The following is a 19123-nucleotide window of genomic DNA, read 5'->3' as shown; positions in this document are numbered from 1 at the left end:
GCTCTATTTTTCAGAGTCAATGTCGAAGGGCGCATGCAAGCAGTCAGTGGCTCATCATATGGGCGCACGGGGTTGGTATTTTTTCACCTAGACGAGGAGCGCATGGCTCCAAGCATGCAGCACAGATTGAAAATTGGGTTGGATTATGATGAATATATTATCAGTTCATGTATTGCAGCTGAATTTACTCATAGCCAATCAAATTACCTCTTTTCATTCCCTTTTAGGGCTTAGTGCCCCAGCATACTGCCAATTTCAGTGGTCTACACTCTCAGAAAAAAGGTACCATTCCGTACCTAGAAAGGTACAATCGCTTGTTACTGTGGCAGTACCCCTTGAAGGTACATAACTGTACCTTTACCAGAAAAAAAGGTACCATTCATCGCTTGTCACTAGTACCTTTAGAGGTACAGTTTTGTACTTGTACAGAATTTGTACCCTTGTGTACCTTTATTTCTGAGAGTGTACTACTGCCATCCATACATCGGTTTTGTATTGCTATCGCTTAAAATGTACACTGTCACTTTAATAATGCATTTGTTTTACACGGTAATGTCTAAAATCAAAACCTAAACTTGTACCAAGAACTTAATCAGCTCACATTGGTTCATACCTAATAATATTCAGTGAAACCTCAGTCCATAATTTAAAAAAAAATAAATCAAAAGATGATTTTTTGAGTGTGTGGTAGGATATTATAATGAAATTAAGTCCACCATATACTGAAACAGCCAATGCAGAAACTAGTTTATTTATCTATTCCAAAGACGAAAGAGACATCCACAATTTGGTCATCATCCATTGAGTGAGTAGTTCACATTTTGTTATGCGATTAAATGAGCTTCGCTTTCCATTCATAATTACTTCAAACTAATAACTTATTCACGCTTTAACATTTGTTTGTGCAGTTTTTAGAGTAAACATTTTGACATAGGCCTGTGATAGGTCTACATTTAGAGGGATGAGAGTAGCCTATTTTTCTCCCAAAATGTGATGCATTTCATAATCTTCTATTACGTTGCCCAATGAAATGTAATATTTCATTTATTTAATGAAAAAAGTTCAAAAGTTCAAATGATCAAAAGTAATTGCACCCTTAGTAATAGCCCCCTTAGTTATTCAATCAACCAATTAAACCAATTAACCAAATTGAATTGATAAGTACTATTGAGCTGATTGAACACAGCTAGGATTGATTGCAGACAGCCCTGTTGAATCTAAACCTCACTCATATTCAACCTTACCATCAGAGTGAAGTAGTTCCCACAAAGTTCCTACAAGCACACAATGTCACAATTAACATCAATGCTCATCTCACTTCTGCAATAATGGTCTATGAACAGATGAGTTAAAATTGGAACTTTTCGGACAGCATGGGACCTGGAAGAGTTTCCATTATTGAAGGAACCATGAATTCTGCTCTGTACCAGAAAATTCTTACGGAGAAAGTCTAGTCATCTGTCTGTGAACTACAGCTGAAGCGTAATTGGGCCATGCAGCAAGGTAACAATCAAAAACACAAAAGCAAGTCCACATCTGAATGGCTGAAAAAAAATGAATTAAAGTTTTGGAGTATCCTAGTCAAGGTCAAGACTAAACTTTAACAAATCGCATGAATAACTGAACTGACAGTGCTCTGGTAAATGCCAGCCACTATACTGATGGTATACTGGAACGATCCAGTGGGCAGGGCAGGACTGTTGTTACTTTGAGCCCAACTGGGAGTGCACAGGAACTTGTGTTGCCCTTGATGTCAACTGCAACTATTGTACAGAACTCCTGCAGCACTGTGTGGGTTAGATGCAGCTTTTTTCTGCACTCCTCCTCAGTCAGGTCACAGAAGGTATGTAAAGGCTTTTAAAAAATGCTTTAATATCTTCTGTACCTGCAGCATGCGATTATGTACTGAAGTAAATAATAATCATTCAAATGGACATATGACTGAAAAAATCATGGAAATACACCTGTGATTTTTCTGTTAAACAGGCTAATCCTTCTCCTGAGCGATTTGTCAAATCTTCAAATCGTTTCTACAAATAGCCTCCTTAATTCACCTGAGCGTCACGCACAAATCACTTAATCATAGCCACTTTTATATTAGGCTTGATACTGATACATATGTAGGTGTAACCAGCCTAATTAGTCAGTTGTTAAGCCTTTTTTTAAGATTTTCTTTTTTGGAAATACTATTGGGGCAACGTAATAGAAGATTATGAAATGCATCACATTTTGGGAGAAAAATAGGCTACTCTCATCCCTCTAAATGTAGACCTATCACAGGCCTATGTCAAATACTGTTGTTTCTGGTGCATCATGGCAACATTCATTTTAACTGCAGGTACATAATTAAAATCAGAAGATTAAGTTCAAGTTGAGTTTGTCATCCTTCTCATTGCAAAGTGTACGAAAAAGGACAGAATACGATACCCGTGGGACCACAGTTCAGTATAAGAACAGCCGTATACTATTAAAAGCAGAAATAAATACAGGAATTAAAATAATTAAAAAAAGAAAAATAGGCAATGAACAATAAATGCAAAGTGTGCATTTTTCCTGCTTTTGGGTTTTATGTCAAAGTCAAATTTGACAGCATATTATCCACAAAAACTGTTGATTGGCTTTTGAATAGGCCGTGATCATGTGAGCATTGCATGGGAAAGCCTAAAAACTAGCAAAGCCCCAAAATTAGCAACCACCGTACACTGGGCTGCAACTTACGCCATAGACCTGGTCTCAGCGGGCAAGTGGCAAGGACGCAAATTGCAGACCGGAAAATTGCAATATGCTGCACCAAAATTGCAGTCGATTTTCGCTGACATACCCCCTGCAAGCGACTCTCACTCCCACTTTGGCACACGGCAAGTCCCAAAATTACCGAAAGGATCTGGCACGTCAAAATCCACGACGAAAATGCCATTTCGCCAGTGCGACGACTCGAAAAACACCGGGCGCTGTCTGGAAAATAGAGCCCTTAACGTTGAGTTCAACATCCTGCTGATTCGGTTTGAATATCACTGACTAACCTATTCCCTTTCCGAAAGGCTAATAGGAGGTATCCAGCACTACGCTACAGGACCTTTCTAGCACCGCTGCTGTCATGCATTCCACATAAAAAGTGATTGATTACGGTTGTTAGAGGCGGGGGGGGCGTCCTTGAACTGTTATTTAATCTATTTATTATTTGTCACTTAGAATGTCACTGTTTTAATAGTTTTTCTCCAGCTTTTCCTGCTTTCCAGAATGAACTCCACATGAGCATCTTAAATTATGCATAGAAAACAAATGAATGTGTGGAGCAAAATCTGGTCAAAATCATTAATTTCCCCTTTGTTAATTATCCCATTGGGCTATGTATTAATAATTCAAATGCTGCTGCACCTCCATGACTCCTGCTATTGAAAATGCACTTTTTAGTAAATCACTTTTTTAAAAGGTTTCTGAAGGGCAGAATCTTTTTTTCATTAATTCTGAGTTTGCTATAAGCACTGGTTAGATTTTCTTTTCATAATATGTATCTCCATTCTGGTTTTCAAGTGTGATGTATTTGAAAAAACTGTACCTTACTGGACACCGTAGAGAGGGCATCCTGCTCACGAGGCTGCTATTGGGGGTGTTCAGCGGCAATCATGAACAGGTCAAAGGAACCGGCGCAAGAACAATAGCACCACTCCACCCTGTGGATATTGCACAATCAAAATGCCTTTCAAAAATATTTTTAAAAACCTGAATTTTGTGGCCCACAGATGGTTGTGGCCCACACGGCTGCATAGAGCGTTTATAGTGCAGTCTACCCTGCACTTTGAAACCCAGGAAGGCCTCAGCCCATGCAGAACCAGGAAGTAGAACCCTGCCCAAAGTGCCCATGCAGAACCAGGAAGTAGAACCCTGCCCATGTAGAACCAGGAAATATAACCCTGCCCATGCAGAACCAGGAAGTAGAGCCCTACCCATGCAGAACCAGGAAGTAGAACCCTGCCCATGCAGAACAAAGAAGTAGAGCCCTGAGAGAAGAGAGAGTCAACACATAATGTGGAAGTCTCTAGGGAGACTTTTATGGAGTCAATACCGAGGCCTAGATTCCATCAATCACCATCCATTCTTCAACTTGAAAATAAGGCAAGGGGTTCCTTTTTTAGATGCAAAGCACCTCATGGACCTGGCTTGTAACTCACTCACTCTCTCACTCACATTTAGAAGAGGGAGAGTGCTGCTTCACAGCAATGGCACTGTTCCACACAGTTTGGTCAGTTTGTTTTGGTGATTACCAAAACAAATGGGTTTTTTAGGAAAAATACTGAAAAATAATTTTATGTATATTGACATGATACTTATTAGGTTAACCTGCAAGTAAATTAAGCTGTGGAATATGGGCACAAGTCCCATTGCAAAGGGAACTGTACTGCGAAACTGAAGCATAATACGACAGCCACATGTTGTGAATCAAGAGAAAAGTGTATGTTTAAGGCCTTGATTTGCCAGAAATATGCCAGTTTAATGCACAGATCGTAATAATTTTAGTAACCAGACTGGGTTTGTATGTTTAGACAGGTCACATGTTTCTTATTTATGTCATGAAATGATGACGTAAGTCAATTTCCTGAGCATTTATCTGATTGACCTGATTGAAAAAATATCTGATTGACCTATTGGTTGCAAGCAGAAAGGCCAGGTATTGGATATGTATCAAATTTAAGAGAGAATTGATAATATCTCATTCCATGTGATTGATTGCTTTTTAGACTTAGGGAAAACAATGTAATGTGTATCAGATACATTGTTAAATGTTCAGTGTTAAACAAACTCTTACACACACATATGATTAGAGTTGAATTAAGATTGGATATTTTACTGTGTAACTGCCTTTCTTAAGAAGAGAAGTGGTGCAGATATGGCAGGACCACAGGGGAATCTTGCTCAGTTAGGTATGGAATTCATCCCATTCAATTCTCTGGAGATGAGAAGCAGAATTATCAGGCTTGCACACTTCTTAAAGCAGAGCTGGTCAGGTTTCTTACATGTTTTTGTGCAATGAGTTGATTATTGTTTTGGTCTGGATTTTTGTAGCAGCATCTAATTGGAGAGTGAACAAAGTACAGCTAGGACTGACAGACAGGTGACAGGTAAACTTAGAGTGCTTTGAAGGGAGATTGGTCTGGATATGTCTTACAGCATCGTTTGATAGGTAAAAATGATAACAGTTCTGCTTCCTTCTGAGTCATATCTCCTGTTAAAATTTCCCTCAAGATTCTATTGAATTATCTTGTCTCTTTTTTTAACCATTATCACCCCCCCAATCATGGGCCAGGGGGCAGGGAGATTACAATCGTGGACTTGGGGGAGGGGGGGGGGGGTCCTATGGGGTCTTACACACAGTGTGCATCATGTGTGTAGGATGGGGCGGCACCTAATCTGTGACTCATACACTAAAAAGACAAGAAAGGGCACCAAGAGCCATGAAGGCTTTGGCAAAAAAAAGCCAGATTGCTGTTTGCTTTTCTTTCATACAGTTCTCTTCTTTTTTCATTCTGTCAGATGCAGGGCCTCTCCTTTTCTTGCTATTTGCAGTGGATCTTTTCTCAATCCCAGGTGTAATACCCAGAAGAACTGTTGGAAAGCAGAGAGTAGCTTTCCTCTGTGTCATGACTCACTGAACACAAGCCGATAGCTACCTCAATGGAACAACATTCTGTCCGTCTTATTTATTATTAATTGCCAATCATCAAATTTTATCATGTTGCGGCACTTTACTACACATGCATGCACACACTCACACACACACACACACACACACAAACACACACAGATATACAGAAATGGTACATATTACTTGCAAACACTGCATACTATATAAATCAAGGCAGGAATTTAGAGTTTTCAGGTGATACACACCCCTATACACAACCAGCCCCTGCCCCCCCCCCCCCACCCCCAACATGCACACACATACTGGACCCCCCACCTCACAGTCTGGTGGATCAAAGCTCTGTTAAGCCCCTGAACATTAATGTTTTATAAACATTATAAACACACTGTGATAATGCTCCTTGCACCTTGCACCTTATTTTTACTTTACTTCTGATGAGATCTTGTATTTTTATTGTTAGTTTAGTCATTTATTTATTATTCATTTATCTGTATTGTCAATATAATGTGGTCGTTATCAATTATCATTAGCAAATCAAATTTTGCCTACTGGGAGAATAAAGATTGATTGATTGATTGATTCATTGATTGATTGATTCATTCATTCATTCATTTGTTTGTTCAATGAACTGTGCTTGGTTGGGGAATTGTAAACTGAGGGGGGGCACTTTTGATCCCCTCAGTTTTGATTTTAACATCTGCATATGTTCCAGTTTAGAACTGGTAATTCAAAATGCAATGTGTTCTAAATGCAGTGTTATATGTATGAATAGTGTCAGCTTTCTACCCCCAGGCGACAGTTTGACAGTTAATCAGAAGTCCTGATTTTCTCAGTATTTGAACCCCACCCCACCCCCCACTTTTGAGATGATGATTCTGGCACCCTTGATGCTACGCGTACTCTCTTTGACCTCATTTTTTTTCCTGCCTGCCAGCACCTTTCCCAAAAGCTGAAAGCGTAACACCTTTTCATTAACACATTACACACTGCAGATAGAGTGTGCTAATCCTGATGCACTAGTGCCATTCAAAACCTCCTGGCACTAACATGTTAAGGTGTGTTGTACTGAGTTTATAGAGGCGTCTACATCTGTTCTTCAGCCTCCTTGTCTTTCTCCTGCAGCACTCAGGGAGGGCTAAAGTAGGTCTGTAAATGCCCACATAGTAACACACAAACAGCTGTCAGTGAAAATTGCTGTTACTGTACTTGGCAGGAGATATTTTGTTTTGCGCGTAATCGTTGATATGAATAATATTTACCTGCACTGATTCAGCCAGCTGGGAAAATGTAATAGATGGCAACATACTGTGTAAAATGTGCACTTAAATTCTACTTGTTTTCAGTGTTTTGATCAAAAATCATGCCCACAATGGTTTGTATGATGAAAATGCTTTTTATATTACTGAAGAGAAAAATAACAGTTTCTGAGTGTAATGTGGTAGCCGCTGTTTTGAGTCTAGTTATGCATCTTCTCAGGTAAAATATCAGACATTTTCTTTGTTACTTTCTCTTTGAAGTTTCAAACGCAAGGACCGCGGGCACTAAACACTGAGAGAGCTTTACTCCGCATCCAAGACATCGTCACTTCGTTATCAGAATGTGTTAATAAGGGATAAAAAGGACGGTTGGAGATAAGTGGGGGCGAGGAGCATGTCTCGTGGTCCTTCTCGTGCTTACGCTCTTGTTTTGAGGTGCGGGGGTGGGCCACCACTGATGAAATTCCTGTCACTTGGAAACGGTCATTCGTAATTACCGAGCGGAGGGCCGCAGGTTTTATTCCGCCCCTGCGCTCACGATCCTCACACAAATAGGCTCAGACCCCCCCGCCCACTCCTCTCAGCAACGACCTCCGTGTTGGTAGCCACAGTTACCGCAACAACGGAACAGGACGCGGAGTTCTTAGACACGGTGCACAATGACAGCACGACAGTTACTTAATATAACAGTTCTATCTGCAACAGGCACACACACCAGCCATGGCAATCAGACTGAGATATGCATCATGTGAAGGAGATTATTCGCTACTTTAATGAAGTATTATTTTATGTTATGAAGTATGCCATAGGTGACGGTGCTGTGTTTTTTTTTTGTTTTTTTTTTAACATCACGGTTCTTCATAGGCCTTTACAGGCTACTGTCATAGCACACTGCTAAGCTAAAATGCACTCTGGGGACCTGGGATATATTGTACCTTGAATGAAAATAACCTAATTGTTTGTGCGGGATTTATGCAATGCAATACATAATTTGATTGGCGCTTTTCATGGTTCGCAATACAATAGTTTTAATTAGTTTAAATTACTTGGTATGTAAATTGTGTCTCCAATATGGTTTGCTATTTAATTGAATAAAAACGAATTATTTTGCTTTATGAACTGCTCCATTAAAGAGCTAGGGTTTTCATTCCAGTCCTTTCTAAATTGGAAAATACATACAAAAACATCAGATAATAATGCAGTCTCATTTTAGATAGATAGATAGATAGATAGAAACTTTATTGATCCCGTAGGGAAGTTCCCTTAGGGAAATTCAGGTTTCCAGTGAGTACAGCACCGTAAGTCAAAAAGTTAACAAATTAAACATCACACATCAAATATCAAACATAGAGATAGTAACAATATACATAAAATAAATAAAGAAAATAAATAAAGAATAAAGTAGCAGCGGTTATATAAAATAGCAGCGGTTGTTCCAGTTTAATTAAATAGGTAGTAAATAATGAGACTGTTCAGTGTGATGATGATGATGTTCAGGTGATCAGGCCTAACTCTACTTCCTCAGACCTCAGACCTAACCTATCCTCCCCCACCCCCTCCTCTCCCTTCCAACTTTGGAGTTGTGCAGTCTGATGGCACGGGGAACAAAGGAATTTTTCAGTCTGTTCGTGTTGATCCTCGGGAGCAGCAGCCTGTCGCTGAACATACTTCTCTGGTTGCTGATGACAGTGTGCAGGGGATGGCTGGTATTGTCCAGAATTGCCAGCAGTTTTTCTAGAGTCCTCTTTTCCGCCACTGTCACCAGGGAGTCCAGCTTCACGCCGACCACAGAGCCGGCCCGCCTGATCAGCTTGTCCAGCCTGGAGGAGTCCCTCTTTGATGTGCTGCCCCCCCAGCACACTACAGCATAGAACAGGACGCTGGCTATTACCGACTGGTAAAACATCCACAGGAGTTTCCTGCAGATGTTAAACGATCGCAGCCTCCTCAGGAAGTACAGTCTGCTTTGGCCCTTCTTATAGAGATTGTCAGTGTTGTTGGACCAGTCCAACTTGTCATCCAGCACCAGCCCTAGGTACCTGTAGCTGCCCACAGCCTCAACTTCAACCCCCTCAATTTGGACTGGATGGGGGCGTGGTCTGGACTTTCCAAAGTCTATGACCAGTTCTTTTGTTTTTGAGGTGTTGAGCTGCAGGTGATTAGTGTGGCACCAGATGACAAAGTCCCTCACCAAAGTCCCTTTTATCTGCTGATTTGGAAGCAGTGTGTTTATGTGAGAGAGTCAGGGGCCTTTTTAAGGCTGACTCTTCAGACATGGTACAAAACCCCTTTTTAACACTGAAATTAGACCCTGCATTAAGTTTGTAGTGCAGTTGTGTGATTAATGGTTCGGTTCGATAACAAACCAGAGATGATTTTTACACTCTACTGTCCACACATAGCTCTACGGGAGAGCCAGGGACATTTTTATACCCTATATGTCACACAGCACTACCGGAGAGAAAATTATAGTTTACATTTGAAAAAGTGAAGATGCAAATTTCACGTAACTTTATGTGACTTATTTTCTTCTCACATGTGTACATTTTTTTCCACATGTGTACATGATAAATGGTTTTTTTAAAATCTGAAATGTAAAATTTCACATGTAATATTCACAGAGCAGTCTGTCCCAGTTCCAACCATTCCATGCTATCAGTAAGGTAAATGCATGGTTGATATTATCTGAAGTGTGCACTCTCAGAAAAAAAAGGCTGGCTTGTCTCCATTGGGGAACCCTTTTCACTCTATGGTAGGTGTGAAAAGTGTGTAAGCTCACAGATTGAACCATTTTGCCTGACAAAGAACCTTTGAACTAGATAAGTTTGTTCCATAGAGTTGCAGAGGAGCCTTTTGGAAGAAAGGGTAATTCCAGATGCATAAAATACACACATAATGAGCAGGTTTTAAGAAGGCAGGTGTGGCTGGCAGAAATACCTGTTGGAATACTCTGAACCTGGTAAATGGACTGTATTTATATAGCAGATATATTATTTATATGGCTGTAATTCACCAGAGCAGTTAGGGATTAGGTGTCTTGCTCAGGAACACTTCTACACGCCTAGGGCGGGGATCGAACCGGCAACTCTCCGACTGCCAGACAACTGCTCTTACCTCCTGAGCTATGTTGCCCCATAGCCTGCATGTGGATCAGTGCAAAGATAGTGAAGCCCTTTTTTAATTCCTCCTCCTCTCAGAGAATAAAGTCTCAGAGATCAGAGGACTTTTCATTATTCTCTGTGTGTAACCTCTTTTATTAAGTATAAGAAGGGAACTTGGCTGACAATGGTGTTTGCAATCACAAATTTTGCCCTTCTCTTTTTTTTTCATGGAAAGGGTATCTACAGAATTGTGTTTCAGGCAAGGACAAAGCCTGCCACGGCACTGTTAAAATGTATTTTATTTTTCTTATAATTGCTGAAAAAGATTTTTCAAAGATCATCACAAAATGAAAAACTTCAAACCCAAAACTAAAACTCTACACTATGACACATGCTCTTAGTCTATGAAACATGCACAGACGATTCAAAAAAGTTAACAAGTTCTAGATTTAATATTCATATCTTGGTTCAACATGTTCATCACCAAAATAATTAAATGCAAAATGAACAGAAAAATCTTTGGATGCATTAATATTTTGCTTTAAGAATATCTGACAGACATGTCCAAGGATCCTTAATTTCCCCATTAGCCACATCTCTTCCATGCTGTGGTGCTTGCATCCCATTATCACATGTGTGAGTGTGCGTATTTGCATATGCATGAGGGGCAAACGTGCACGGTGATGGCATTCTAGAAAAAAGAACACTGAATTAAAATAAAACCACTCTTCTGTTTCTTTTTTTTTTTGCTACAGTCATTTGTTTTGCTGTCCTCAGTTTTTCCATCCACAGCCTCACAAGGGCCATGCATTATCACCTGACTGTCATCTATCTAAATACAAGTAGTGTATCTCTAACCGAGGTAAATCTTGGGTAATTATCGTCGATAATGAATCTTCTGCAATAAATGATCATGAATGATTGTGAACAGCTATGACATGTTATGACAAGCATATAGCAGTGTTAAAGAGGCTTCATACAGTCCAATCTGACTTTTTACTTTTTTTATCTTTTTTTTACAATATATCTAAATTGTTTATTTTTAGTATTCTTTTCCTTTATACTGAATGATGTAAGGGAAACATTGTGAAATGCATAGAAGCATGCCCTTCTAAATTTATTTTTACCCTGCTTATGGTATAATGTCTGTCACCCTGTGCAGCAGGTCAAGGAGAGGGAGAGTGAGAGAGAGATGCAGTGAGAGATGGAGAGAGACAGAGAGAGCGAGAGATGGAGAGAGATGGAGAGAGAGCATGAGATACACAGAGAGAGAGGGGGGACAGTGAGAGAGATGCAGAGAGAGAGAGAGAGAGAGAGAGAGAGGAACCGGCTAAAAACCAGAATGGAGGTGCAAATGAGCTGAGTGCTCCTGTGATACTCTCTACAATGTTACAAAAACAATCCAATTAATATGGAAGCGAGATCAAGACAGAGGCAGTTGTAGTGGTTTCTCGTGAGCTGCTCTCTCTTTGTGTTCAAAAGGTATTTGCTAACTGAATAAAAAGGAGAATTACAAAAAAGGCACACAAATCCCTTTTGTAGGTTGGGGTTGTTATTCTTTGCATCAGGGACTCAAAGCCAACACAGGAAGCTGAGTATCATAAAGCACTGCTGTTTAGAGTGCATTTCCTGTTTGATTTTTTTATTTTTTTTTAATCCAGCCTGTTTTATAGTCTCTTAGCAGAATGAGCTGGATTATGCCTCTTTAACCACTCATGCTGTTTTTAGATAGATTGGTACCTATATCAAACATCATTTTTTATACAGAATATTATGTTATGTAATTGCATATTTTTTTTAAAAAAAATGCATTTTATATATCATTTTGCAGAAGGGGAGTGGTACAAGAGTTGAACCATGTCAGGATTTGGTGCCAATTTCTGTCGCTAATAATTTTTTCATTATTTCTTTTTTTTGTTTGTTTTTGAGGACTGTCACCTCGGTCGACAACCCTCCCCACCCCGCCCCCACACCCCACCCCACCACCTTCATCCCAGCCTGTGTCGAATCTTCACTCAAATTCACTTATTGGAACTGTGAAACACTCTTCTAACTGCGATAGACTGAAAGTGAGTTCAGAGAAAGGCCATTGCTGCATCATCGTGCCGGGGTATATTAGGAAGCCCATTTCCTGTTATCCATTCTGGGTGTGTGTGTGTGTGGCGGGGGTTACTGTATTGAGCTATTCCTCAACGGGCTGGCCACTGCTGATTCGATGCTTCCATCGCTGCCTGTTAATCTCTCCCTGCCAATTACACACGCGCTCACAGGTCTTGTTCCCACTGATTATGGGGCTCTGGAGCACGCTCGGTTTGCCTGTTTCCCCCCCTGCCTCACCCTCGGTCCCAGCTGTGCTCATTCGCTCAGCTTAACCTGACGGCAGTGGCTTGTTATAACGTGCCCAAGCGGGCTGAGGCTTTCCAGAGGGGGTCACTTCCCTTTTTAATTGATTCACTCGCCGTGATCTGTGAACCAGCCGGTGTGCGTCCTGTGCTGCTGTACTGCACTAACGCATCGATTGCACTGCTGTGAATATGCAATTTTGCTGATTGCATGCGCATCTCTATGTGCTGTAGGTTTGCACCCAGACACGAGAAAGGCGGAGTTTGTGGTCAAAATGTATTTATGGTATGATAAAATGTTTTTTTACAATGCGACACCTGTGGGGTATGGCATCTTTTATCTTCCTTTTTTTCCAGAATTATTTTCCTCCTTTGCATGTGTGTATTCTTGAGTTTTTGTTTTAAATTGGCTGGAACCAAATTGACCCTCAGGGAATATAAGTATCTAAGGGTTTATTGATTGCGTGTATAATAAAAAGTTTAATGTCCAACTTATTTTGTGATTTAAAAAGAAACAATTGGACAAGTAGTGAAAGAGTTTTCACTATTGTACGTAGGAATTTTCCTGGTTGGCGTAAATCTGGTCTGCATATTCTTGCCCTGATTTATGTATACTGTACAATGCTTCAGGGCTCTTACTGCTTCTAGTCAGACAGATATATAGCTTTTTAAATCATGTTAGTTTTTTTTAATTATTCATACCGACGTCCATGAATAATGGAATAAGTTTCCCACAGGGAGCTTAAAAATGTGCCAATGACAGTCAGTGTCTGTATTCCACTGTGAGAATGGCACTTGAATCATTTATCAAAATGAAAATTGCTGAGCACTTCTACTAGCTTGGAAGATGGCATGTGCAATGTACTTTATAAAGAAGAATTGGACTGCACACACACACACAGACATACACAGGTAGACACAAACACAAACAGGCACATACACACTCACGTACACAGACATCCACACGTACACGCACACACACACACAGATAGACACACGCACACACATACACACACTCAAACCCATACTGGGTTGAGAGATACTATACGCTTTCTCATCTGTAAGCAAATGGCAAGCCTATTTAGGAAGAATGGGCTATTCTCATCATTGTATATATTATAATTTTTTCAAGCATATTTTTTTCAGTATGTATATTATTTTTTCTTTCACCAAATAGCAGCTGAATTTTGTGCCAAATTAAAGAGTAGTCCTATTGCGGGAGGTAAATGTCACAGCTGCCAGGCTTATTTCAAAGCCTGCCAAAGAAACCAAAATGATAACACGGCCGATATTAAAACCAAAACATACAGCACCATTTATACGGGTAAAGGTCCCAAAAATATTTAAATTCCAGCTAGTAAAAACATAAACATAGCCATTTCTGTGCAGGAACCAGTACACCCAGCTATTTAAACTGAAACCGTGTGTTTTAATTGAATTGACAGAAAAGTATTAAACAATTTCTCATGGTTTAAAACTAACTTAACTTACCTAATGATCTGAGTGATGCCTTCCACATACCTCTCTAAATTATGGAAGATAAAAATATGAAATGGGTGAAATAAATCAGACCAGACCATTTTATATACACAAGTACAGAAAATTCAGAAGCACTTTTTATATGAAAGAAATCATAATTTCTTTTTATTGTCTGTAAGCACACAAGTGTAATTTTCCACTAAGTGCCAGTAAAAAAGTGTCCCACAATCAATGCATTGTGTGATTGGATTCTAGGGTTGTGCAAAGATTGATTGGATTGTAAGATACCATAAAGCTCCTGGGGGTCCCCTGTTACTACTCCAAATGTAGTACGTTTACTCCTTTTCATTTCTCTCTCTCTCTCTCTCTCTCTCTCTCTCTCTCTCTCTCTCTCTCTCTCAATGCGCTTCGAGCTTAATATCGGTTAAAGGGGTGCTTTACTTAACTCTGTTCCGCATTTTCGGTCTCGCAGTGGAAATTCAGACATCAGCGCTGCCCTGAGTTATCACATTTCTGTACATGGCTGACACTTCAATTTTACAGCTCAACAGAGCTTAATTCTAAAGGCCCCCCCTCTCTCTCTCTCTCACACACACACACACACACATACACAAAACATATGGAAGGAAATAAGGTTCGCAAAGATTTGAATTTAAGAACTCATTAAATGTAATGGATTTGAATTTTTCAGCGGTGAACATTCAATACATTTGAATGTATTCATTTTGAATGTTTTGGTTTTGAATCCACATTTAATAAATTTAGCTTCCCAAAATTCAAATTTTAAATGACCAGGTTCCCAAAAAGTCAGCTTCAATTTTCTAATGCCTCAGCTTATAAAAATTCAGTTTGTAGAAGTTCAGTCAAAATGAGTACAGAACATCCAGGTTACTCCAGAAAAGTTGGTAGAACATGGATGCAATCAATTCTATCTTAAGCCAATCATCTTTGATATCTGTGAAAAGGGTCAATGAAAAAAGATCCCAGTTAATAACCTGAGACCTGAGCAGATATATAACAGCAATGCTCTAATGTTAGCAAGCAAGGCATAAATGTGCAGCCAGTTGTTGTATTGTCATGCACTTTTGTATCTAGTCAGGCAAGTTTTATTGTCTGTTGCTAGAATGATACGATGATGTGAAAATGATATAATGAGTAAGCAAGTATATTCCATTCTAATTTCAAGTTAGGTATCTAGCTAATCAGACCCACATTCAGCAGGATGATAGATAACCACTAGCTAATTTTGCTATGCTAGTTTAAGCATTTTATCTAGGTAATTAATGTGTAGTCAAGTAGGGTAGTAGCTAGCTAGCTAATGTACATGTTTGTTTAATATCACCCCCCACTTCCTTCCTCCTACCATAGCTAACAGTCCTGTTGACCAACAGTTTTGCTGATGGTGAGCTAGCTAACTAACTCGCTTTTCACAAGCTAAGGACCACATCATGAAATGAATACAAGCAGTATGTTTATTGGGCAGGTGTTCCTAACTGAAAGCGATAAATAGTAGTGTGGGCAACGAGTCTGAAGTGTGGTGAAGACTTTGCCGAAGGATTCATCGTAGCTCCTGGGCTCGGTGAACCCCACTGGACCCTGTAGTAGAAAGAGAGTGGGAGATAGAGACAGAGAAAAACTTAAAAGTGCAGGAAGAATGGGGCGGGAGGGTGAGGCACCTAAACGAGAATGAAATAGCAAAATTGGTGGGGCAGAAAGGTGTCTTAGAGGGAATGAGCGGAAAGGGAGCGTTTGAGGCGTGGTCCCTCTCCTGAACCTCAGCTATTCCAGCTGTATTTTATAAGTGTGTTTGCTGCCTTTTTTGGCAGTTCAGTGACTTTCCCATTTTTTTCCACATTTCTGCTATTTCCCCCATTTTTTGTGCTTTCTGTTTTTTTTCCGGCACTTTTTGATAGTAACTGTCAACATTAACGTGGCCTACAGTGTGATTTGTATAGGCCTGTGCCTTCTAACTGTATTAGCAAATGTGGTGAGAAGCTAAGTGTGACAAATGTGAACAGGTTCCCGAATTAGCTGAGGTCAAGATTCCCATCCTTTTCAACTGCTGCAATTAGATGTTTGAAGCCCCCTCTGTACAGTGATGATGCGGGCTCGGTAACGACAGACCGTCCTTCAAAGACTCAAACCTCGCAGTGTATGCTACACGTTGTACCAAAACCAGCTTTAGAGGAATAAAAACGGACACTCTGTAACCCAGTTTTATTATTTTGGTAATGTAATATGAGCACGCTCTGTTTCTAACAATGTCCTGTTAAAAAAGAATGTTCTTTCTGTGATGGAGGGATACCGCCTGAATGGTTTTATAATGCGTAATTAAAAATAACCCTTAGGTGTTAATAGTGACTGGTATTGCGGTACAGCAGCCTAGTATTTCTCTCTGCAATTTGCCTAGACCGATGTACTGGGTCATGGGGGTGGGGGGTGGTGATTGGGGACTCGGGTGGGACTCTCGCTAATTGAGGGCAAGCAGCGCTCCCTCACCGGGGTCGTCTTTTTAATCTGGCCCCGTCCGCCGCCTCTCTCTCTCTCTCTCTCTCTCTCTCTCTCTCTCCCGTCTAACGCTCGGAAATGGAGGAGCTCTCCTGTGGGCCGGAGCTGAAATTAAACACCCTGTAATTCCATCCCGTCCGCCGTCAGCGGAGGGAACCTTCTCACCTGTCCCTAATGCGAGGAGGGTCTCGGAGCTGCCGCGCTCATTATCCCAGGCCGCTCCTGCCTCTCCTCGGGCCCCTCTCGCGCGCCCATTTGGCTGCCAGTCTGAGTGTCCGCGGGCCTCCGTGACATTTATCTGACAGGCCTGATGTTACAGAAATACCTCACAGGGTGTGTGCGCTCGCCGATGGGATGGCCTTGCCGTACCATGTCATCTGTTTCAATTCAATTTGGCCCCCCTCTGCATGATATTCCTGTCTGTCAACTTGTGTGTCAGACAGGCAGCGGCGACAGTGTTTCTACAGTGTACAGTGCAATAACTGAGAATGTATTTTTAATGATTCATTGTCTTTCTGTTTCCATGGGCAATGTGCATTAAATGTCATTTTGTGTGGCTGCTATATGCATTTGTGTGGAGGTATGTGTGTCTGTGTGTGTGTGTGTGTGTGTCTTTATTTTTCAATGTGCTTCCTTTTGTCTAGTAGTAGTATTAACCTTCAGGTGGTTTATAAGAATCACCATCACTTTGCTAGAATACTGGATTCTGGCTTTACTGTACTGGGAAGTAAAGAGAAGCTTCAGGATGAAGAGGCGCCTCTGGTCTGAAGGAGTTTGAGCAGGTGTGGGCAGCCTCCTGCATTTGTTATGGTGGTCGGTGCGTGAGCAGGTTTCCGGAGAGGAAAGTCACCTGCTGTTTGATTTATGTTTGTAGAGTGAGCAGGTAATTTGGAAAGAAGAGTCCCCCCTGTACAGTGAACAGCATTTGGAGAGAGAGCAGGTAACTGCAGACGAAGAGGCATAAAGGTGTTTTAACCCTTAAAGTATGAAGAGTATGAAGACAAATATGAGATTAGAATGTTATTGTCTGAACATTCTAATGCTGATGTAATGATCATTACTGGTAATTGAAAGCAATGGGGTCCTAGAACACTGACATTTCAAAAGACTTACTCTTCAAAGGGTTAAATTCTGTTTGGAGACTGAACAGTTAACTGTAGATGAAGAGCGTTCTGTGTTTTGAATTCTGTCTGGAGAGAGATTGGCTGTGCATGAAAAGTTGTGCACTACCTCTGTGGTGTTTGGGGAGAGAGTAGGCGAAGGTCTATGAACAGACACCTTGAGATTGAATAGAGTTTGGAAAGCGAGAGAGGTGTGTCTGGAATGAAAAGAGACTTGCAGTTTGAATGGTGCTTAAAAAGTGAGTAGGCAGAACTGTATGAGCAGACCTCTACTGAACAGACCACAGTTCCTTTCTTTTTTGGTGAAAACTGAATAAATATCACTGACAAGAAGCTAGCAGTGAATGCAGTACATTGCAGAAAAAAGTAAGGAGAGAAAAGGTGTTTCTGCAGTACTCCTGTAAAGGCTCCATACACAAGCTAATGCAACACTGCACATGGTTTTTGTTAATTTTGAGCTCGGATATAAAATACACTTGGAGGGAGATTCTGAAACCCTATACCTGTGTTTGTGGAAAATCCTACACGGCTTCCTCAAACGCTCCACACGGGAATACAGTCAAGACGCCCGGGAGGAGACTCAGCAGCCTGCTCCACTCATCACAGGGAGACTGCAGCTGCTGTGTTTTGCACAAAGACACTTTCCTGGCTCCGGGTTTAAAACTGATGCCTTTTACATAATCTTTTTACATATTACATGCTCTACAATATGCCAGCGCATATGATTTTGAGTTGTAAAAATGAATAGGGTATTTGTAGCAGTACTACTTGTATAATAATAATAATAATAATAATAAGCACAGAAGAGATTTAGTGGTGAATGTCATGGGGAAACTGGCCAATACAACAAAAAAACAGAACAATGCTGTAAGTACAAACTCATTGTCTCAGATAATATTAGAGAGCTGTCAGTGTGTGGAACAGCTTGCCAGATCATGTCCTGTGGGCAGAGGCCCTCGTGGTGTCTGAGTCCAGGCTTGACACAGCCCTGGATGCGCTCTAGTCTGTCCATAAATGACGAGCCTAGATGGACCGAACGGCTTGCTCTCATCATTTTTTGGTCATAAACTGTGTGATTTATTCTAAGGACTTTGAGATGGCGAGGGCGCTACGAGGCTGTCCGTTGGCTGCTGATTGCCAGGGACTAATTTGCACCCGCTAATTAAAAACGGATTCAAAAGAGGCCCGGACAGAAGCACGGGAACAATGGAGACAGAAGGCCAGTGTGCTAAAGCCATACCGCTCAAAGACCCTTCAAACTGAGATATTAACTCAGGACTTGACAGCATGCCTCAAATTAAATATTTTGAGCAGGTAGCCTATTCATGAAAACAAATTCAGAACAAAACAGACAAAAGCAGGATGTGGTGCAAGCGTCTTCCAGTTAATTTTATAGACAGAATAGAAGGTTTTTTTTTTTTTTTTTTCAGGGAGCAGGAAATTATTTGCAGAGTGTGACCTATACCCCAGGAAAATGTATTCTGAGAATTTGAACTCTGAAGGGTTCTTTTATTATTATTTTTTTCTACCACGTTTGCTGCAAAAGAACAAATGCTTGAAAATGTCAAGCTATCATAATCGATGAATCCTGATCCTTTTCTCCCTAGGGGCTCTTCCTCTGGCATTTTTCACAATCCCCAAATCATTTATCTCTCTAATCCTGGCTGGGCGC

The sequence above is a fragment of the Anguilla anguilla genome, chromosome 7 (assembly GCF_013347855.1).
Source record: "Anguilla anguilla isolate fAngAng1 chromosome 7, fAngAng1.pri, whole genome shotgun sequence".
NCBI lineage: Eukaryota > Metazoa > Chordata > Actinopteri > Anguilliformes > Anguillidae > Anguilla > Anguilla anguilla.
Note: the sequence above shows the minus strand (reverse complement) of the source record.